Source organism: Caretta caretta, chromosome 3, assembly GCF_965140235.1.
Source record: "Caretta caretta isolate rCarCar2 chromosome 3, rCarCar1.hap1, whole genome shotgun sequence".
Classification (NCBI taxonomy): domain Eukaryota; kingdom Metazoa; phylum Chordata; order Testudines; family Cheloniidae; genus Caretta; species Caretta caretta.
The window spans coordinates 203,774,013-203,796,873 of NC_134208.1; the positions used below are offsets into that span (position 1 = coordinate 203,774,013).

Sequence of the window (22,861 nt, forward strand, 5' to 3'; positions counted from 1 at the left end):
ACTCAGTAACCTGGAAGTCAGCAGCTCTGTCATACAAGGTCTTCTGCAAAATATATTGGACTATGCGACCACTAGGTGCTATGTATCTCAGGTCCTGCTATAGTTCAAATACGGTAATGTTGACAGCCATGCAACATTACTAACTGATGAGAAGGCCACATTCAATGAACACTCCCCTCCTCTAACCTTATGGGAATAACCACCAACTTGCATTGGAGCACGCAAATCAATGAATAGAATGAAACTAATAGTATGGTAAGGCTGAGATCTTCAAAGGAGCCTAAGGGAGTCAGGCACCCAACTCCTATTGAATCTCAATATGAGCTAAGTATCTAACTTCCCTAGGCCCCTTTGATAATTCTAGCATTAAGCTTTTTGAACCAACCTACCTAGGATGTCATCGAGGTTTGAATTCTCGCATTAAAAGCATGAATTACTACTGCTTGAGCCAAGTGCTAAGCCCTCTAAATGGCCACTATAACCAACCCATTAACCTGTTGCACGCTCAGCCACTAGATAGCGACAAAGACGCAACATGCTCCTAGTCCTGGTTACTCTGTCCCAGCACGGATCTTGCCCTATTTCTCATAAGCAAAGCATCTAGCACACAATTAATACTTTTTTAAAAAAATAAGCATCACAATAAGTTGGAAGAAAAATGTTGCTTGCCTGCACCAGGGGCCATCACGGCACTCTAAAAGACCTACTCTAAGGCTATGTCTACACTACGAGCGAGGGCTGCAATTCCCCTGCTCCTATACACATGTTCACACTAGCGCTCCTCAAGCTAGCATGAGTATAAACGGCAATGTAGCCCAGCCTAGTTTGCAGTGTAAATGTAGCCTACGTATTATATCTATTCCAAGGGGTGATGCTACCCGATTGTTCAGCTGAGCCCTCCAGAGTTCTTCATCTTCTGTGGAAGACAGCTGATGACCGTCACTGGGGCCAGGTTATTCTGTGTATGCCTTCTGGCCAGCTGTTTAATTAAAGCCCTAGCAAGATACCATTACCCTTCCCAAGAGCTAGCTTCCCAGGCTGGTTTGTCTGCTGCTTTCTGTAAGATCACTTCCTCTGTGACCAACATTTCCATCCTTTTCCTGCTTCCCTGACATTTCTAATTTGAAAGTGTCTAAGGTGCCTTTCAAATGGCCCCTTCCTACTTAGCCTACAGCCCCAGATTTTCCTTCATGAAAAAAGCACTGTAAGGCTCTGGGCCATGGGCTATGATTTACACTTTTTCATCTCCTGTATAGAGCTAGTCTTGTATGTGATGATACCATTCAGTTCAGTTTACCTGAGAACTTACAAAAATACCGTCGGAGGTTGTTTTTTCCATATGTGTAAATATTAGGGATGGGAGTATTCCTTATGGGAAATTTGAAACAGTTTCACTTTTGTTGGCCTGACATTTCCTGCAGCAAATGAAACTTTTGATGTTAAAGATCCCATTTAACTTGTCTCTTTAAGCCTGGCAGGGAGAGGAGCAGGGGCTGGGGGCAGAGTTAGGACAGTATTTCCCTTCCTCCCCCACATCCGGTCAATCAAACTGTAGTAGGTGGAATGAGCGGCTGTATGGGAAGGGGTATGAGGAAGGAAATGCCAGCTGAGTTGAGTAATTTGGAGCAGAGGAATTCAGGCGAGGTTACAGAAGCAGGGCCACATTAAGGCAACTTACGTTGCTGGGGAGTTGGGGACATTGCTCCACCTTGGCTCCATGGCCTTCTCCTCCTCCTACAGGAACAATCTTCTGAGCTAATGGGGAACATATCACCAGCCTCTTTGGACAGGCTGGGCTTCCTCCAGCCCTGGACCACCACTCTTTCTGGGCGGGGGCGGGAGGAAGGCAGATGAAGCAGGAAAAACAAATCAGTGGAGGGTGTAACATACCCACCTGAACTTGCATCATAGGCACCAACTTCCTCTGTTCTCGGGGGGGTGCTTGAGTCCTGCTCTGCACTGGGCCCCAGGCCCCGCCCCCACTCCACCCCTTCCCTCAAGCCCCCACCCCTACCCCGCCTCTTTCCGCTCCCACTCTGCCCCAGGCCCCGCCCCCCACTCCACCCCTTCCCCCAAGCCCCTGCCCCTTCCCGCCCCCCCTCTGCCTTGCCTCTTCCCGCCCTCTCCCCAGCCTCTTCCTGCCCCTGCTCCTCCCCCTGGCCCCCCCAAACAGCTGATTGCGGTGGGCAGGAGGCGCTGGGAGGGAGGGGGAAGCGCTGATCCATGGGGCTGCCAGTGGGTGCTGAGCACCCACTATTTTTTTGGCCTATGACTCGCACCCCTCTATAGGGTGAATACCGGTCCTGACTTGGGCGAGGCAGTCCCGAAATGCACAGTTCAAGTCCCTGTCCTGGGCTGAATGGCTCCAAGACAACCTTTGTCCTGGATTCCCTGCAGCGCCTCTCTGCGCCTGCCTTAGGCTCAGGGAAGGCACCAGCCTTTTCTCAGTGGGGGGGGCAGGACCAAGGTGCGCCTTAGCCCCAACTCGCCGTGAGGCCCCACCCTCTGGCCCAGCGACAAGCTGGAGCCAGGCTGTGATAGGAGCCGCCCAGGGAGCCCTTGCTACTGCAGAGAGAAGCAGACCCTCCCCCTGCCCTGGGCAGCATGCCCCGGCGGGTGGGCACATGCGCCAGGGGCTACTCTTGGGCCCCCTGCCCAGGGCAGGGGGAGGGTCTAGGGCTCCCCACAGTGGCCACAACACTCGCCCTAGCTTTTCTCAGGTGTAATCAGAGAGGATGTTATTTAACTCATTATTATTTGCATTCTAGTTAACACCCGCAGGCCCCATTGTGCTAAGTGCTATCAAAACACAGTGAGAGACAGACCCCAAAGTGAAGAGCTTCCATTCAGTTTGGATAGAAAGATGGGGACACAGGGATGTAATGAGATTTGCTCAAGATTGGTGGGAATAGGATTTTGGGCTGATCAGTCTCTTTGGATGATGTATTCGGTTCTGTTTCAGAGCTTCCTTCTCCTGCTTCCGCTCAAGAGGACAGCTGTATCAACACAGGAATCTTGAGTGGAGTAGAGAGGTTATTTTACTTCTGTATTTGGCAGTGGTGTGATCACTGCCGGAATATGGTGTCTAGTGCCAGTCTCTAAAGTCCAAGAAGGATGTTGATAAATAGCAGAGAGGTCAGAGAAGAGCCACGAGAATGATTAAGGGATTAGAAAACATGCTTTATAGTGCCAGACTCAAGGAACTCTATCTATTTAGCTTAACAAAGAGAAGGTCAAGGGGTGACTTGATCACAGTCTATAGTCACTTACATGGGGAAGAGATATTTCATAATGGGCTCTTCAGTCTAGCGGAGAACGGTCTAACATGATCCAATGGCTGGAAGTTGAAGCTAGACAAATTCAGACTGGAAATGAGGTATACATTTTTAATAGTGAGGGTTACTAAAGGTTGTGGTAGATTCTCCAGCACTGACCATTTTTAAATCAAGATTTGACGTTTTTCTAAAAGATCTGCTGTAGTTAGACAGGAATTGTTGCAGGGATGCTCTATTATGCAGGAGATCAGACTAGGTGATCACAGTAGTCCCTTCTGGCCTCAGGATATACGAAGGTGGGGTGGGCCGAGAACCGTTAGCCAGCAGCTTCCTGCTGACTTCCTTCAGGGAGGCAGGAAACAACTTGGGATCAGAGATGGGAGGAGGCAGAAGGAGGAAGCATGATGTTCTCTATCGTGATTGGTTCCTACACTGACTGAAAGGAGGAAATTCCAGCATGTGCTCTGGCAAAAGCCACATCCTAGAACTTAACACATGTGAGTGTAAGCAAAAGTTATGGAAGAAGAAAAGGCATGAAAGAAAAATAGAATGAGAGAAATAAAGAGAATTGCTGCCTGGAACCTACAGCAATAATTAGTGAGGACAGGAGCTATGAAAAACCCTGAAATAGATAATACCGTGATGGGCAATAATCCATCTGAATGACAGCAGATGGTGGGGGATCACTTTAGATGGCCCAGAACTGGTACTATGGACTGGAGGACATGGATAAATGGGATCCAGCTCTCCATCACACTTGGTGTTTGGTTTTGCAACCTTTTGATCTTTGCACTCGTATGTTGTAAAGTGGTTTCTAAACCATTTGGAGCTAAATTTTTAACGCACTTGGCTGTGAAATTCAGACACCTCCTGAGTCATAAAATGAACAAACAAACTAGATCTTAGGTGAGAGATTAATATTTGACTGTTACTTAATTCTTGGGAAACACCTACAGGCTAGTTGTACTGGATTCAGGAGGCAGATGTAGTTTTAAACTTGGATCAAAGGGATTTTAGCTGCAAACAAATTACTTGGACTTAGCAGACTGCCTTATTAATCATATCTGTATCACCACTTTATGGTACTTCTAAAGGGCACCGTAGTGCAGACGTACTTTATCTTGTTATGTCTCATAACTATATTGCTTGATGTTTGTGAAATATGATTTCTGTCATGCCGTATACCAGAGCCACAGGCCTTCGGCAAATTTAAAAACTCTTAGCCTACTTTAGATATAACTAATAAATCAGGGCAGTTGCTCAAGCCACAGCTTAGGTGGTATCAATTAGACCAGTGGAAGCTATGATACAACCTAATTATCATTGCTACTCCACCTACACTTAATGTGAATGTTTCTTTCTATCTTTTTCCCAGAGGGTCAACATGAAAGCTTAAATATGTACTTCAACATTGTCAATTTCCAAAGACAGAACTGAAGACAAATGTTTAATACTTATAGTGGTGTAAGTAAGGAGAAGGTGGGGGGGACATCTATTATGGGATGTGAGTAAAGACATTTTAGAATGCAGACAGTGGAGAGAAGCCCTGTGGGTAAAATTCACCTCTATGCCACGTAAGCCCCATTTATGTCCTCAAATTAGGCCTTTTAAGTGGTACTTAAGTGGCGCAGAGATTTTGTGCTGGCTCTCTGCATAGTGGTGAATTTCACCCCACCAGACACAGGTCCCAGATTAGCAAGGTACTTAGGCATACACATAATTTTAAGCACGTGAGGACACCTCACAGGTTTCAATTTACTCATACGATAAAGTACCTTGGTGAACCGGGGGCATAGCGCTGGCTGTGGTGAGTAGACCTGCTGAAGGTAATGGAACTATCCAGAGTCATAAGTAAAGCGTAAGGATTGCCAGTGGTTAGGATGCTGGGACACAAGGTTCTAGTCCTTGCTCTGCTACACAATTCTTGTGTGACCTTGGACAAGTCACTTAGAGTATGTCTGCACTGCAAAGAGAAATGCCCAGGTCAGCTGACTTGGGCTTGCAGGGCTCAGGCAGTGGGGCAAAAATATCAGTGTAGGCGGGATCCCACTTGTGGGGGAGCCTGGGACCTAAAACTTGGTGAGGGGTGAGGATCTCGAAGCCCAGGCTCCAGCCCACGTGGGAACATCTACATGGATACCTTTTGCCCCATTGCCTGAACCCTGCAAGCCGAAGTCAGCTGACCCAGCTCTGAGACTCAGTGCTGTGGGTTTCTCTCTGCAGTGTAGACATACCCTGAGTCTCTCTGTACCTCAGTTCCTCATCTATGAATGAGGATGACAGAACTAGAGCTAGGGAAATTTTTTCAGACAAAAACGAATCTTAGGTTAAAAAAAATGCAGATTCAGCAACACCAAAACTTTTCAAGAATTCATGTCGGTTTAGCTGAATTGTTTGTTTAAAAAGAAAACAAATTCCAAAAAATTTGAAAGGTTTTATTTTGACATTTTCAAAATGAAACATTTTGATTTTTCTGTCAGAAACTACTTTGTTTCAAAATGTCCTTAAATTTTATTTTATTTTTTAAATTAAAAAGAACATTTAAATTGGGAGAAATTGAAACAAAATGTTTTGATTTTGTCAGAACTAAAAATATATTATTTGATCCAAAACAAAAATATTTTCAACTTTTCAATTCACTGAAAATTTTGAAAATGTACTAGGGTAATGGGGGTCATATGATGACTATATATGAGAAACTCATGGATCACCATGCTTACCCCCACCCCCAATGCACCAAGAAAGTGCTTATCTATAGCCAAGTACTCAGATACCATTTGCTCTGAAGAGAAAGTTAGGGATACACACCTAACCACACTTCACTAAACAAGGACACGCCACCAGAGAAGTACATCACATCATGGAATGGGCCACCCAAATACCCCAGAAGAACCAACTTCGATATAGGAAAATATAAACAACTGACTACACGATCCTACTTGTCACCAAATATACCCCCTGTGCGTTCTAGTGTGGGATCATCAAACAGTGACAACCCACACATGAGGGGGACCCCATCCTGAAAGAAATCTTTCCCAAGCCCCTTCTTCTGGCCTTCAAACAACCCCGCAACCTCACCAAGCTTGTCATCAGAAGAAAGCTCCTGACGGACCAGGACACATCAACTTACAACAGCACCAGACTCTTCCAGAACAGATTCAAAACCCACAGACATAGCTCTGCTGATCACTACTCCCTGAAACACCGTTCAAGATCCAGGGGTCCTACACATGCCTATCACAACATATCGCATAGCTCGTTCAGTGCTACAAATGCCCCAACAACTATGTGGTGAAAATAAACAATCACTACACTCTCAAATGAATTCTCACAGAAACGCGATAGAGAAACACACCCTATCACTGGTGGGTGAACACTTTTCATGGAACGATCACTCCAGACCTCTCAATCCTCATCCTCAAAGGAAACTGTGGTGTTTAGATGTTGCTTGTAATTATTAGAATTGGGAGCACTGGCTGTTGGGAGTCTGAAAGGACAGGAAACAGGAAGGAGGGGGGAGGAGTTGAGGCTGGGAGAAAGCTACAGAGGGTGCAGCAGCAGCTTGGTAAAGAGGTTTCCACTTTGAAAATAAAGTCCTGTTGAAGCTTGTTAGTACCTGGTTGATACAACAGAAACCTGCACAACGCCTTCAAAAAAAAACCAAACCTGGAAACGTAAATTCATAACTCTGCTGAACACTAAAAACCATGGATTTAACAGAGACCCTGATTTTACGGTTCATTACAACAATTTGTAACACACCCTACTGCCTACTAATGCGTAGTTGTCAAACGATTGCAGAGCCGTTAATTGCACATTTCATTTTAAGTGGTCTCCTACAGCATGTGTGAACCCTTATATTTAACCACCTTGTATTTCACTTGGACACTCTGGTTACATTCTCCAGACCTGAGGAAGAGCTCTATGAAGCTCAAAAGCTTGTCTATTCCACCGACAGAAGTTGATCCAATAAAAGATATTACCTCACCTACCTTGTCTCTAAGATAAGGAGATAAGTATTGTACCCATTAGTAAGTGTTTGCATAATTGAGCCCTAAGTCATATCTTGAGGTATTTCGTAATCCTAAAAATTATTATTATTAACGTACCACCGGGAGAACTAGTGACTTTGAATTGGTAACTGACAATATTTAAAACGACACCAAGGGTTTTTTTGTTTGGTTTGGCTTGGCTTTTGGATTAACAGCTGCATCACCACAGTGATCAGAAGGTAAAGAAGTTTTCTTTAAAGAAAAAAATTCCTCAAAATGATCTATTTCAGTGGGTTAATTACTGCTGTTCTTCTTTGACCTTTTTTTGTTTTTGTCTGCTTTTCACTGCATTTACAATCAAACATTTTCCTTTGACACTGTGCAGGGCTCTGGGTAAAATGAGTTTGGTGTAATCAGGTGTGTTGCTGGTGAACTGCAGCTCACAGTACAAAGGCAGCACTGTTTTTCACAAGCATATTCAGTAATATTCACTCAACAGAAAAGCTCAGCGACATGGCAATATCCATCAACCCTCGGCATTAGCTCATAATTAAAGAAAGGTCAGCGGCTTTACCTCTATGAGAACTACATTTATCTTCGTACAGTTAAAAAACAAACATACAAATTTCACAACAGAAACTTTTGTTGACATCCAGAAACATGAAACCCAAGACATGAAAAATGTTACACAGCCAGCTGAGTTAATCTAATAAGGCTCATGAGATTGATTTACCTCACCGGTTGCAGAGCTGTTGAGATAATTTTTTGTAGCTAACAGCACATGCTGATGTACTCCTTGTTTTCATGCCTTGCCAGTGAAGAGAGGCCCTGATTTACCCTGGTTAGTTACCTTTTCTCATTTTCATAGCCAGCCAGAGCTAGGATATATTCTTAATTTTGTTCTTGTGGATCCATTCATTAGCAAATTACGCACAGTGAGAAACAATGTTCACCTGGAAATTTCAGCTGGATACAGCTTTTATCTTCAAATACTGTGAGCTACTTAGAAAAAAAATAGAAATAAAACCATTCCCCATTTTTAGAACTCAGAGAGACGCTCTTTAAGGTACTGAAATGTTTTTTGTTTTTGCGTGCTTTACCAGTTCTGGAGGGTTGGACTAGACCTCCTAAGGTCTCTTCCAACCCTAATCTTCTATGATTCTATACAAATCCAGACACAGAATTGCCAGAAAACAGCCAGAACAGCTAGGGCTAGAAGAGACGTTCCAGAAGTCTCATGAGAAAGCATTATTAATATTAATTTGTTTTACACTAGGAACCAGGGCCCCTGAGATCAAGACCCCACTGTGCTTGGCAATGGTGCATATGCATAGAAGAGATAGTCCCTGCCCCCAACTTGTTTACAATTAGAGCCAGGTCAATAATGGATTTTTCAGATCACTGGTAATTCCAAAAACTCAAAAATAAAATAAAATTTATTTTGGGTTGAATGGAAAACATACATTTTCAGGGAATTGAAGAGTTAAAAAAAATATTTGGGAGGTCAAACAAAATGTTCTATTTGATCTGAAACAAGACATGTTTTGATTTTGAGCATTTATAATGTTTTTAAATTAAAAAATTTAAGAAAAAAGTTCTAAATTAATTCATTTTGTGCCATGTTTCATTTTGAAAATGTCTAAATTAAACATTTTGATTTTTTCAGATTTTTTTTTTCCGGACAGGAACAACCCAGTGAAACGAAATGCAAATTTGTAAAATGTTTCAGTTTTGCCAAATCTGCATTTTTTTTGCTGGAAAAAAGGTTTTGGTCTAACAATTTCACCCAGCTTTACTTACAGTAAAAATAGACATGACATATTACTATCCTCATTTTGCAGATGAAATGAACAGAGAAAATAAGTGACTTAACCAAGCTCAAAGTGTTTGGCAGAACTGGAAACTGAACCCAGATCTCTTGAGCTCAAGTTCAGTGTCTTGGCACAACAGGACTGAAAGCCACCTATAACTCCTCTGTTACAGATACCCCCAAGCAGAAGTTGCAAAGCCAAATTATTTGCCTCACTCCTGCAGGGAGTGGAAAAATGTAGGAAAGGGGCACACAGGGAGGATGAGAAGAGCCCAATGCACTCCAGCAATCACCATCTGATTAATGGTGACTTGGAGACTACAGCCTGCTGGTGCAGTTTAGACCAGCCCCCAGAATAACTTGTGCTAAGGGCCGGGGAGAGAAACACAGAGCCATAATGAGGTGGTTGACAACCCACCTGCTTTGCTCCATCCATCAAAAGCTGGACACAGTGGAGAACACGGCCCAGAGGTCTCTTAAAATAGCTTTAGAAGTGGGAAACCTGATAAGGTAAATAAAAGTAGAATATCTCCATTGACTTCAGTGGACTATGATGAGGCAAGTTTTTAGCTATGTAACTTTAAGAATAATGCTGTAACAGAAGGGTTCAGACTCCTGAATATGGAAACTTTACTACATCTACCCGTGCTACCTATGGATGTTCTCTTAACAAAGTGTGTTCTGTTTCAACTTGTCAGCCAATTGCAATAACTGAACTGTGGGAATGCTTGCAAAAACAATCACTTTCAGTGTATACAATGTAGCAAGCGAATTTACTGGCAAGAATATTCATTGATAAGGCAAATGTTATGAAAATATTGCACGCTATCTTTAGAAAGCAAATTTCAAATTCACAGATGTGAGTATTTGCAGCAAAACCTGGTTCTAAGATTTGAAAAACTCATTCAATCAGGGGACAGAAACCATGGAAGGGGCATGAATCTCCTCTTCCACTGGTAAAAGTCCATGGGGTCAGATCCTAAGCTGGTATAAGTCAGCATTGTTCCATTGAAGTCAATTGATGAAAACAGAGCCACACACATTTATGTCAGCTGAAGATCTGTACACTTGACTTCAAGACACTCCTGATTTACCCTGATGTGAGATCAGAATAAGGGCTGATGACTTATGCATTCAATCAAAGTAAGCTGAATATTGGATACATTCAATGAACTGCATACTCTACAGTGAGAAGAATTATTCATGGAGGTTATTCAGCAAATAATTATGAACAACAAATACAAGTATTTGAAAATAGTGATTTGTTCATGGACAATTCAAACACAGAATAAGAGGGGAAATTCATCAAATGAATTATCCATTATGAGTGACTGGACCAACTCTAGTTATAACCAGTAACTACTCACCTAGATAACCAGAGAAGAGTTTGACAATTTTCTCACTGTCACTCTAAGGACAATGGCTTCCTCTTCCAAAGAGATGTGGGGCTAAATATTCCTCTTATACACCAAAGAAACTTGCTGTCTTCAGTGGAGTTACACCAAAGAACCTGAGAGGAGAAGCTGGCCTAGGTTACTTTTTACTTGCATGGCTAAATTCCAAATACCCACCTTCAAACCCATCTAAATTCCTGCTGTACTTGCAATTACCTAAATTATTCTTCCCATCCTGTGCTAAATTTTTCTTAGTGTTGATGACAATAATTGGGAAAAGTGAATGAAAACAGCAACCAGATGTACAGAGGAACACAGTCCGGTGGCTAAAACACTAGCTTACAATTTGGAAGGCTCTGGCACAGGCTCTCTGTATGACCTTGCATAAGTCATCTTTGACTTTGGTGAAAGTTAGGAGCCTAAATACATTGGAGGATCTGGGCCTTTGTTCCCCATCTGTGAATAGGGATGACAGGTGTCTTGTGAGCATAAATACATTTTAAAAGCTCGTGAGGTGATCATATTCTCATACTGGTGGGGCATGTAAGTATCTTGGATAGATAGACCTGGTTTAGCTGAACAATTCTGAAAACTCCATTTTAATTCAGATTTCTAAAAATAAACTGCCAGGGGGATACACAAAGACATCATGGCCCGGATGACTTATTCCTGTTAAAATGTTTCAGATCCCCAAGCACTGACTTCATTTCCAAAGAGAATCAGAGCAAATGGTTAATAATAACGTGAAGTTATAGTACTTAAAAGAGAACTACACTTTGCTGATATTCTATTGTCAGCATTGGCAAGCAGCGGTAGGGAAGTAAAACACTGACACATTGCTGTATTGTTCATGTAGGTCCCCAACCTTAACATGCATCTGTATCTTCTGTCTCAAGAAGTTGCCATCTTTTCATCAAACACAGTCCAGGAGTCAGTGAAAGTACAGACAGAACCCAGCAGATTGATCCATTAACTCTCACTCATTGCTAACAGTTCCTTGGCTGAACCCTAACTCTGCATTCCAAGTGGGAAGATTTGGTAAATTCAAAATGTAAACATGCTCATGGGGTCTGGTTTACCGCAGCTGCTACTTTGACTTAGTTGTAGGCGCTGCAAACCTTTTCAGGTGCTACAACTTCTTCTTTTATATGTGTTGGTTAATTAAGTACGGGCACAAACCAAGCTAGTCTTTATATGCCTTGGGTTATCGTCTCAAAAATATAAGGCCAGATTCTCAGCTAGTGCAAATCCATGGAGCTCCATTGAAGCATGAGACTCTTAATCATATGTCTAAAATTAATTAATAACGTGTTCCCTCTTTGCCAGAAAAGATGCAATTACATGTACATTCGTTCCCCTTTGATGGACAGTCCCTTAAAGATCTTCAATTTAGCAATGGATAAAATTAAAAGTCCAACCTATGTCAGCTCTAAACTTGCTTTTCATGCCTAATCTTTTGCATTTGGATTGGGTTTACCCACTGACACACCTTTGATGTTACAATTTTCTTATTTTGGCTGATAACAACACAGTTGTATGTGCTTGGATAACCCACACAAGCAGAGTTTGGCTGTCTGTCCCTCTCTAGTGGTTAGTCCATGTACAGAGGTTTATGCATCACCTACAGCCAGTGAGCTGAGATGCCTGGGTCTTTAGCTCAGACAGAGAAGCTCTTTACTTTAGTTCCAGAAATGCAATAACCACAGATGACGACTCATCCAAGACGGAAGACAAAAGACTGAAAGATTGTGGTTCATCATAGGAAGAAATTGCCTTTTATTCAGGTAGCACACTGGCCAAGGGTGTCTTTGTCCCCCTCTAGCGAGAGGGCCATTTAAGAAGCTATCAGCTACTAGAGCTGGTCAGAAAATACTCCATCTCCCCCTACAGATGATGTTGCCTTGTTGGCAATGTATCAAACAATGAAATATTTCGGTCAAAAATATATATAAGTATTTATATTCAAAATAGCACCCTGGTGCCTCCCGGAGTCGTAGTTCAGATGCTGTATGTTCCCACTGCGGTCTCGCAGGACCTTCTCATAAACAAATGAGGGAAATGCAACCTAGATGGAGCTACTATAACGTGGGTTCATAACTGTTTGGAAAATTGTTCCCAGAGAGTAGTTATCAGTGGTTCATAGTCATGCTGGAAGGGCATAACAAGTGGGGTCCCACAGGGATCAGTTCTGGATCCGGTTTTGTTCAATCTCTTCATCCATGATATAGATAATGGCATAGAGAGTACACTTATAAAGTTTGCGGACAAGGGGAGGGGTTGCAAGTGCTTTGGAGGATAGGATTAAAATTCAAAATGATCTGGACAAACTGGAGAAATGGTCTGAAGTAAATAGGATGAAATTTAATAAGGACAAATGCAAAGTACTCCACTTAGGAAGGAACAATCAGCTGCACACATTCAAAATGGGAAATGACTGCCCAGGAAGGAGTACCGCGGAAAGGGCTCTGGGTCATAGTGGATCACAAGCTAAATATGAGCCAACAATGTAACACTGCTGCGAAAAAGGCAATCATTCTGGGATGTATGAGCAGGAGTTGTAAGCAAGACAAGTAGTAATTCTTCCACTCTACTCTGCGCTGATTAGGCCTCAACTGCAGTATTGTGTCCAGTTCTGGGTGCCACAGTTCAGGAAAGATGTGGACAAATCGGAGAAAGTCCAGAGAAGAGCAACAAAAATGATTAAAGGTCTAGAAAACATGAGCTATGAGGTAAGATTGAAAAAACTGGGTTTGTTTGACTGGAGAAGAGAAGACTGAGAGGGGACATGATAAGTTTTCAAGTACATAAAATATTATTACAAGGAGGAGGGAGAAAAATTGTTCTTCTTAACCTCTGAGAATAGGATAAGAAGCAATGGGCTTAAATTGCAGCAATGGAGGTTTAAGTTGCAGTGGAGAGGAGTGAGTGGGCAGGCAGATCGGGGTGTCTTGGGGGAAAAGATGGAGAGAAGCGAGCGATGGGTGAGGAGGGCTTCGGGGGAGGAGGTAAAGAGGAGCAAGCCAGGGGGGAGGGGGGAAGGGGGAACAGGGAAGGGAGCAGATTGGGGGTGGGAAGAGGCAGAGTGAGGGTGGGGCCTCAGAGGAAGAGGCCAAATGGGGGCAGACCCATGGTCCGAGCACTGGTGCCCCCCCCACACACACACTCCCCCTACAGCACTCATGTGTAAGCCTCCCCAAATGGAAGAGTCACACGCCGCCTATGTCTACTGTGCAAATGTCTGAGCTACTTCTCCTCCCAGGTGACAAACCCTTTGTCATAGGGAAATTCAGTAAGATGGAGGGGATAGAGGAGGGCCTCTGAGGAGAATTCAAGAAAACATTCAATGGGAGATAGAAAACAGTGGCTCTGGTGCATGACCTCGACGTGCTTTTCAGAGGCACCGTTTCCCACTGAAGCCCAAATCTGCTGAGTTTTGCCAACACCCAGACTCTCTTTTGGATGCATCCAGCCTCGGTACTGTAACTTTACTGGGATTCACAGTTTGTTCATCTCAGGATGCACTTATACAGAGGCTCTCACCTTCAGGAGAAAGTCCAAGTCTTTTGGCAGACACATTCGGCACTCCTTCCTCAGGCCACTGGCTTGGATATGAATTTTGATTGACTACAAAGTGATTAAGCTTTGCAGAAAATGGCTCTTAGATGGCATATAATAAGCTTGTAGTATCTGTTTAGGACTAAAAAACTGCTTGGTTAGAATTCTTCTCCTCCTACACGTTCTCTGATACGTAAGTGCACATTTACTGACAATGACGTTGGGCCCAATTTTGCACCCGTTGAAGATGAGAATTTTGCCATTGATTTCACTGGGAACAGCATGCAGCTGGTATCTGGCACACATTATATAGTCAAAAAGAAAAGGAGTACTTGTGGCACCTTAGAGACTAACCAATTTATTTGAGCATGAGCTTTCGTCATTATATAGTCAGATTTTACTGGCACGTATGATAACATTTACAAGAGTCTGGTGTCAGACCATATAATCTTCACAGGACTTTGTAATCTTCCAAGATTGTAATCTGTACATTGGCACCACCAATTAAAATAAGAAATTGCCAGTTTAATAACTTGTAAATTTTAACACAGATATATTCAAATATGTCCTAGACATTAGTCTTAATTTTTCAGAGTAAGCTGTTCTCAAGTTATGAAAGAGAAGAGCAAATCACAGGCTCAGAAAACAAAAATCGCTCCACCAATTTTCTTTAGATTTTCCTGAGAACACTTCAGCACAAATAGGGAGTGTGACTCTCTCTTGGTACGTCGTGTTTTTCTTAAGCACCAGCTCCTGGCATCATATGATTACTTGGGAATCATAGCTCTTATTTTAAAAAGAAGTCAAATTTCTAGCCCTCACAGTTGGGGAGAAAAGCTTGGGAATGTGATCAAAAATCAGAAGCCAAATAAAAAGAATCCATAATTTATTATTTGCAAATTCTCATTTTTTTTTAGGTCAATCTTATGAACACTTGGGGTTGGCAATGCTGGTTAACAATTCAGGTGTGTGAGATGAGCTGTATTTGTTGTAGAGATATCAGGGAGTTTTTGATGTGTTTGTGTATACTTGTCTATCTGGCAATCAGCCAGGAAACAGAGACAATTAAAGTATTTCATTACGAGCCAGATTGTGATAACCTTATTCGATCCCACTGAAATCTATAGAGGGAGTAAGGTACTACTTAGTAGAAGGAAGGGAATCAGAATCTGGCACCCTAAATAGTACAAGGGAGCCCAGTGATTTCCAGTGTGCGTAACGGTGTCAGAATCTGGCCCCAGTTAAGATAAAGGTTCCTGCTCCAAAAGAGGGTTTTTGTTTAGATTCACAACAGGGACTGTGAAATCCTTTGAAAATTCCCCAAGGTGCTAATTGGTTTTTATGCAAACCCATCTGATGTCCTCTCTGCTCTAAGGAATTTTTCTTCCGACTTCCTGCCACTGTTAACACTGGTTCAGCTTCACCAGAGTTAGCAATGTTGGGAGCGCTGGCATACATGCACTGTTGGTATTGTTAACACCGTATCAGTTTGGTCTGCTCACAGTAGGATCACATGACCCCAGCAGGTAGTGGTCTATGTACACTGGAGGGGGGGCAGAGCCGAAGTGTATTAAGCCTTTCCACTGACTTCAACAGCCTTTGGATTAGGTACCAGTAAAACTTCACTCCAATTAGCCAGGGTGGAACTTTTTCCATAGACTTTTTGTTGGTGGGTGGAGGGGTTGTTTTTCTTTCTTTCTTATGGAAAGTGGTTTCTTCAACTAAATGGACATTTTCATGGAGGGGAAAAAAGTTCCATCTTTGGTGGAAATCTTTGAGTTTTTGTTGAAAAACTGAAAACTCCAAGCTCCCAACTTATGCTTTTAAACCAAAAATTTTCAGTTTTCTATAAGCCAGTAGTTTTTCCAGCAGCTGAAAAACAGGGGTGCGGGGAGGAAAGAAAAAAGTCTGATGAAAACTTTAAAAAATTCAATAAAAAAATGCAGAAAATCATTTTTTCATTGGTGTGTGTCAAGGGAAAAAAAAGTCACGTTTAAACCATCTCTCTTGCTAATACCAATGGAGCTAAAACAGTGTTAGTAACTGTCAAACATCTGGGATTTCACAGAATCATAAATCTATTATGTACAGTAAAGAACTTCCTCTTTGCACCAGCTGCAGAATCCTTTGAAATGGGTAAAAGATCCCTGGAATGCACTTGGGCAAACAAGGTAGAGGGGCGGTATCAAATTAGAGAGGGGCGGTATCAAGAGAATATACGCTTGAAATGAAATACATTGAGAGCTAGATTTCGATCCGCTGAATACAGCTACTCTTGCTCACATGGGACAGCACCTTATGCTACAGTTAGCCCGTTTAGCTTCAGTGGGACTTTGTGAATGGCAGGTATTACTCAGTGTGAGCATGGGCATCACAATCTAGCCCATTGTAATTTAGAAATAAAATTCTATTTGTGTATTGAGTTCTTATCTAAAGGATGAGGGAATCTACAGTATGCTAATGAAGGCTTATCAGCTGTGCTGGCAAAGTCCCAGGGGATGATAAAGAGAAAGAGAGAATGGGAAAGAGACACTTTGGCTATGAAAACAAGTCTCCCTGGAACAAGAGATGATAGCTGAGAGAGAGAGAGAGAGACTTCCGTTCCTGGGACAAGATCCCTTCCTGAGGCATGTCACTGAAGGAGATACACAGATTTCCACTGACAGATTGGTGCACCAAACCCAGTATAAATCTTGCAGCTGAGGACAAAAGTCTTTCTACCATATACAGGAGAGAATTAAAAAAGCAACTAGAGCTACCCCAAAATGGCAATTTTTCAGTTCGCAGCCCGAGACACACAAAAAGAGCCTGATTTCAGAGGGCAGGTGCTCAGCACATTTGGGGGTGGGGGAAAATCAGATCGTTTTAAGGGGTCTCAAACTGGTCACCCAAAATTCTCTAGTTACTTAAGTCTTGGCCTGAGCTTTTCCCATCTGATTTAATGAGTACTTTTCTAGCAAGGATTTTTGGCCTACTAAAGTGGCTCAGTCCAGCTATGTTTATAGTCGCTCACATTTAATAGTTTCCCTTCGTTCTGAGGATGATCTCTTCCTCTGCCACAAGCTGACCTGGATTTCAGGCGTGGGGGCAGAGGCAAGCACTCCCAGGAAAAAAAGGGATAAGGAGAACAGATAAGGAGAGCTATACCCAACTGGAGGCATGTCTACACTATGACACTATCGCTGCAGCCCTGCAGCTATGCTACTGTAGCCCCACAGCGTAGACGCTTCCTACATCCATGGAAGGAATTTCCTCCCCCTCCCTTCTGTATAGGTAATCCACCTCCCCGAGGTGGCAGTAATTAGGCTGACAGAAGAATTCTTCTGTTGACCTCGCCGCATCTCAGACAGTAGGCTGGCTTCACTAAGGCACTCAGGGGTGTAAGGTCGATCTAAATTTTACACGCAGACCAGGTTGTAGTATACACTCAAGAGCAAAAGCTGTTGCCGTACCCTCCCCAAAAGGGATTGTGATGAAGATGGCCGCAGCAAGTGTGTGGGTGATAGGCTAAATACCTTGGGAACAGAAGGAGTTGCTGTGCTGAGCATAAGAAATTTCAGATGCAAATGATGTATTTGGGGGAAAAGTTATGATCAACCCTGGTTAGATCCTTCAGGAGGGAAACAGTTGTTGGAAACAGAACTGTGGTGGCACCTGGACACTAGGGGTGAGGGTTTCAAAGCCACCAATGAGATTTTCATTCCCAATTCCCATTAATTTTAAAGGGAAATTTGGTGTCCAAATCCCTTAGACAGCTTTGAAAATCTGAGCCTAGCATCCTGGTCTAAAGCCCACTGAAGTCAATGGGTGTCTTTCCATTGATTACAGATCAGGTCCCGGGCTGACGGGCAGTTTGGAAATGAGGGTGGATGGATGGAGGCCACAATGGAAGGATTAAAAAGCACTTGAGAACAAGGATGTGGAATGGAAGGCCTCCTGCATCAGTCACTATGGGGCTATTGCTGTGTCCCCTTATAGAGTTACTACTGTAGCCCCTTCAAAACATCAACCCTCAATCCAATTATCTGTGTCTTGTTTGGTGTAAAGCCTATAGAGTCATGTCACATTGTCCATGAAAAGCAGAGCTTCCTCCAGCACCATGCAGGGAAAAGAAAAATCCTCACCAGCCTCCTGCTTCAGATCCTGTCCGTAAGCAGGAGTTGGGCAATCTGATAATGTAGTCGCTGAGCAGCACTGAGATGGGTCCAGTTGGCATTTCCAAATGCCAGCCTGATGACAGTCAGGGCCTGCTCCCTCTCCCCCAGGTCTCACAGGCAGGGTGGACAGAGAAGAAATCCATCTGTCCATGGGGAAAAGGGATGAAGCGTCCCCATTCCCAGCTACTCTCCCAGCAAGTTCCCCTTCTCATCTGCCTTTCTGTGGGGGTCTGGTCAATACACCCCAGTGCTGTTCCGCCTCCTCAAACATCTCCGAGTGGATTGCAAGCCCAGATGGTGAGTCTCCATCTTGTGATAGGGACGGGAAGTCCTGGCCTTTTGTTCCGCTGCTATGGGCCCTTTAACCTACCCCACAGAGAGCTCTCTTAAATCGTAAGCCCCATACTTCCCTCTGGGCCATGCTCACTTTCAGTGCTTATCCAATAAGCGTGTCTCAGCTCTAGAGAGTTTTAAGGGCCAGTATCAGGAGCAGGAGCAGTGTTGGCCAGTCCCACAGCAAGACGGGATTGGTGGATCGGTCTCCCATTTCCCTGCAGACAGTTCTCAGATATTTAAGGAGGAGCCAGTGGACCTACTTGCCCTTTTCCATGTCCCAGAAACAGACTATGGGGAGAGGAGATGAGCTGTCTGTCTAATGGGAAGAGGTGACCAGCCAACCAGAGGTGAGAAGAGCATCCATCTACACAACTCCCAACAAAACTAATCAAAGGAAAATGGGGAGCATGGTCCTGTTCCTGGAAAGGGCCTTGGGGGATAAAGGGAGAGGCTGGTACCACTGACCATTCTGCAGATCCAGAAGGTACCAGTATTAAAGATCTCCCTGAATGCAAGGAGGGGACAAGATTTTTAAAACCAACTGGTTATTTGCAGTACCTCCATTCTCAGATGCCCAGCTTAAGACAGACTAAAGGGCCTTGATCCTCAGAACATTGGAAAGAGTCCAGCGGAGGGCAACAAAAATGATTAGGGGACTGGAACACATGACTTATGAGGAGAGGCTGAGGGAACTGGGATTGTTTAGTCTGAGGAAGAGAAGAGTGAGGGGGGATTTGATAGCTGCTTTCAACTACCTGAAAGGGGGTTCCAAAGAGGATGGATCTAGACTGTTCTCAGGGGTAGCTGATGACAGAACAAGGAGTAATGGTCTCAAGTTGCAGTGGGGGAGGTTTAGGTTAGATATTAGGAAAAACTTTTTCACTAGGAGGGTGGTGAAACACTGGAATGCGTTACTAGGGAGGTGGTAGAATCTCCTTCCTTAGAAGTTTTTAAGGTCACGCTTGACAAAACCCTGGCTGGGATGATTTAGCTTGGGATTGGTCCTGCTTTGAGCAGGGGGTTGGACTAGATGACCTCCTGAGGTCCCTTCCAACCCTGATATTCTATGATTCTATGATCAGGCTGAGCACCTGCCCTCTCACAAATCAGGTATCTCCAGTTGGGCACTAGCCACAGATCGCCCCTTCTCAGGGTGCCCTCTGGCATCAAATTGCAGCAGGACAGGTGTGTCTTCCTCAGCTCCCACTCTCAGACTCCAGCACACCTTCTCTCATGTCCAATTCTATCCCTAGCTGGGGCCAGTTCATTGTCCCACACAGGGCAAGATAGTCCTTGAAAGCCCAGCACAGTCCTTTTATCCACCTGCAGTACACACAGTCCAAAGACACCTCATGGCCTAACACTAGTGTCTTCTCCAAAGCAGGGCTTCCTCTGGTCTCCATCTGTTCTTGTATTCCATAGCCACTCCAGCCCTTCCATCTGGAGTCCTTTCCAGGCTTCTTTCTACCTTGCAAGCCTCTTTCCTAGGCCTCACTGGCTTTACAGGTTTCCTAGGTCTTTCCCAGAGGGCTCTCCCCGTCATGACATGACAGTTCTCCTTTAAGGTCTCTCATCCCTTGGGGACACGTACCCTTCCTCAGCTGCACCAGGTTAATGAAACAGGCTGCCTGGCACCAGCCCTCTGACCCTTAAACAGTCAGAAACATCCCATCACAGGCACCCATAATTGAGGCTCCCTGACTCACCAGGCCTTTGTCAAAATCATGGCCATTATTTATGGTCAAAAAATAGCCCATCCTCCCATTCCCCTCACTCTGCTTTTCAGACAGCAGTCTACAGAACCAGCAGCATCATCACAGTTCGGTACGTAATTATAATACCTAGCTCTGATATGGCACTCTTCATCAGCAGATCTCAAAGCACTTCACAAAAGGGGGAGTCGATTTCATTATCCCCATTTTACAGATGAGGAAATGGAGGCCCAGGGAGGTGACTTATCCAAGGCCACCCAGCAGGCCAGTGGCAGAGCTGAGAACAGAACCCAGGTCTGCAGAGTCCCAATCCAATGCCCTATCCTCTAGACACCGCAATGCAGAAATCCACATTTGTACAAGGTTTTCCCCAAACCTGGAGCTCCTTTCCACATCTGACTACTGTGATCTTTTTCAAGGTAGCATTTAATGTTATAACCCAGCCAGAGTCAGCCAATCCATGCAGCTTCTATGCAGACCTAACAGAGAAAACAAAGGGTAAATTCAATAGGATTCTCACTTCTTGTCAGCAGTCATCCATCCAGAAGCAAGCACCTGCACCCTGTGTCTTCTTCTCCTAATGCTGCTCCTTAGTGCCATCTAGTGATGGAAGGAGCTACATCTGCAGACAAAGAATGCTGGATTCCCCAATCTACCAGCAGAAAATAAGGAGAATGTGGAAGAATTGGAACCAGTGATAGACAAGAGCAGAGGAGGGAGAGTGAGACGAAAAACTGCAAGAGGAAAAGAGCACTGGCGGGGAAGGAGTGGAGAAAGAACCAAAGCAGGAATACCCATCACACAGACAGAGGTGAAAAAAAATCAATCCACAACTCAGCTGCAGTAAAAAGGCGACAAAAACAGCATTTAAGAGATGCCATCAAAAAAAAAAATGGAGAATCCACCACTTTCCTTGGCAGTTCGGCCCCAGGGGTCTCACTGTAAAAAAAACAAAAACAAAACGGTGCCGAATTTCTAGTTGAAAGTGACATCCTCAGCTGACGATACCCTCATTGATTTAACTGGAGCTAGATTGATTTACACCAGAGGAGGACCTGACCAAAGACCCCTCATACACTACAACCACCAGAGGTCTGTATGTTGTAAAATTTCTCACGGAACAGTCATCAGATTGTAAAATCCTTTATACCATTATTGGTCTGAGTTAGATTTGAATTAGTCTTTTGGGTAGGGAAGGCTCCAGGTTTCATTACCATTCTGCTCAAGTCATCCACCCACTTTGATCTGCTATGTTGTTACCATAATTATCTGCATTACCATCCATTATCCCCATCAGCACAGCTTCAAGGATCAACTTTACAGAGTCAGCTAATCACCTAGAGTCATAATTAGAGCAGGGAAGATATTGCAAAAGACATTTAATAAATAGACATTTGAATTTTTTTAATTAATTTGCTTCAGCTGTGCTCATGTGCCTCGTGTATTTGCTTTTGGCGAATATTCTGGCAACTTAAACTTACTGGCGGCAATGTTTGTGGAAACAGTAAGCTTGAAACTATGCTGAAGGATGCACCTGAGTAGAAAAAATTGGCATTCATAATGGTGAGTGTTCTCACCAGAAACCTGACAGGAAGGGTTGTACTTATTCAAACTGGTCTTGCGGTCCAGATGCTGGGCTGTAATTTAAAAGACCCGGGTTTGGTTCCTGGCAATACCATATACCATTTGTGTGACCCTGGGCAAGGTTGGTAATCTCTCCAATTCAAAATCCTGGGGCGGTGCAGTTACCTCTACTCAGGGCTGGTGGCAAAGTCTAGGCTTACACTGTATGGTGGAGCCACTGGACAACTAATGTGTGGATTGTGCCCTCTTAGGCCAGACTCATCCTACAGAAAAAGCTTTCCCCTCCTCCTGATTACTCTACAAGCTGTTCCATTCCCAGGCCATGATCAGGCCAAAGATTCTCTGCTAGCTTGACTCCAGCTGCCACGTCCCCCCGAAGATACTCTGAACAGAGAGAAATGGAGGCCCTAGTCTTACCAGCAACTGTGGGAGAGCACCCTGTACTGTTCACACAGAGCTCTATGACTTACGCGGGGCTCTGGGCGAGTGCAGGGTTTGTCTGCGCAGGGAAGTTTGTAGGACTGAAAGTTGCAGCTTTTCTTGTTTTCTTTCTGTCTCCCTTTGTTTCTTGATCCATTTCCTTGTTACATCCTTTTCCTTTTTTACCTTTGCCTCATCATGCTTTCTTTTCTTGTCACTCCCCGCATTGCTCCCCCTCCTCCTTGTTCAGGTCTGCCCGTGTTGCTCTTCACATTAAAGCAGTGGGAGCTTGTATTCAACAATTAAATGATTCCTTTATCCCAACATATAAGGCAGTAACCGGAGTGAGCGGCCTGCTGCAGTTCCCTGATCTATCCCTGCAGACCAGAGCCCTACCTTCCAATATGGAATATGAGCTTTGGCCTCTGTAGACACACCCTGTATTCCTACGCAGCAACAGCCTCCTCCACATACCTCAGCCAACTTTCATCTCTCTCTGATGTCTCTGATGTTCTCCCACTTCAGTTTCTCTCTCCTAATCTCTCTTACCTTTGTCCTGGGCTATGAGCCAAGTGCCTCAAGCCTGATAGTAAAAACTCCAAAGGGATGGTGTAGAATAGAGTACA

General features: G+C 43.9%; 1 long non-coding RNA gene across 1 annotated transcript in view; it reads right to left on the reverse strand.

Annotated features, from left to right (window-relative positions):
* The window catches only part of LOC125633941 (uncharacterized), an 85,478-nt gene extending 62,882 nt beyond the window's left edge, over nucleotides 1-22,596 (reverse strand). Inside the window, exon 1 of the long non-coding RNA XR_007355735.2 lies at nucleotides 22,286-22,596. This is a non-coding gene — a long non-coding RNA (uncharacterized LOC125633941). The remainder of the gene's footprint in view (nucleotides 1-22,285) is intronic.
* Nucleotides 22,597-22,861: the final 265 nt, after the last annotated feature.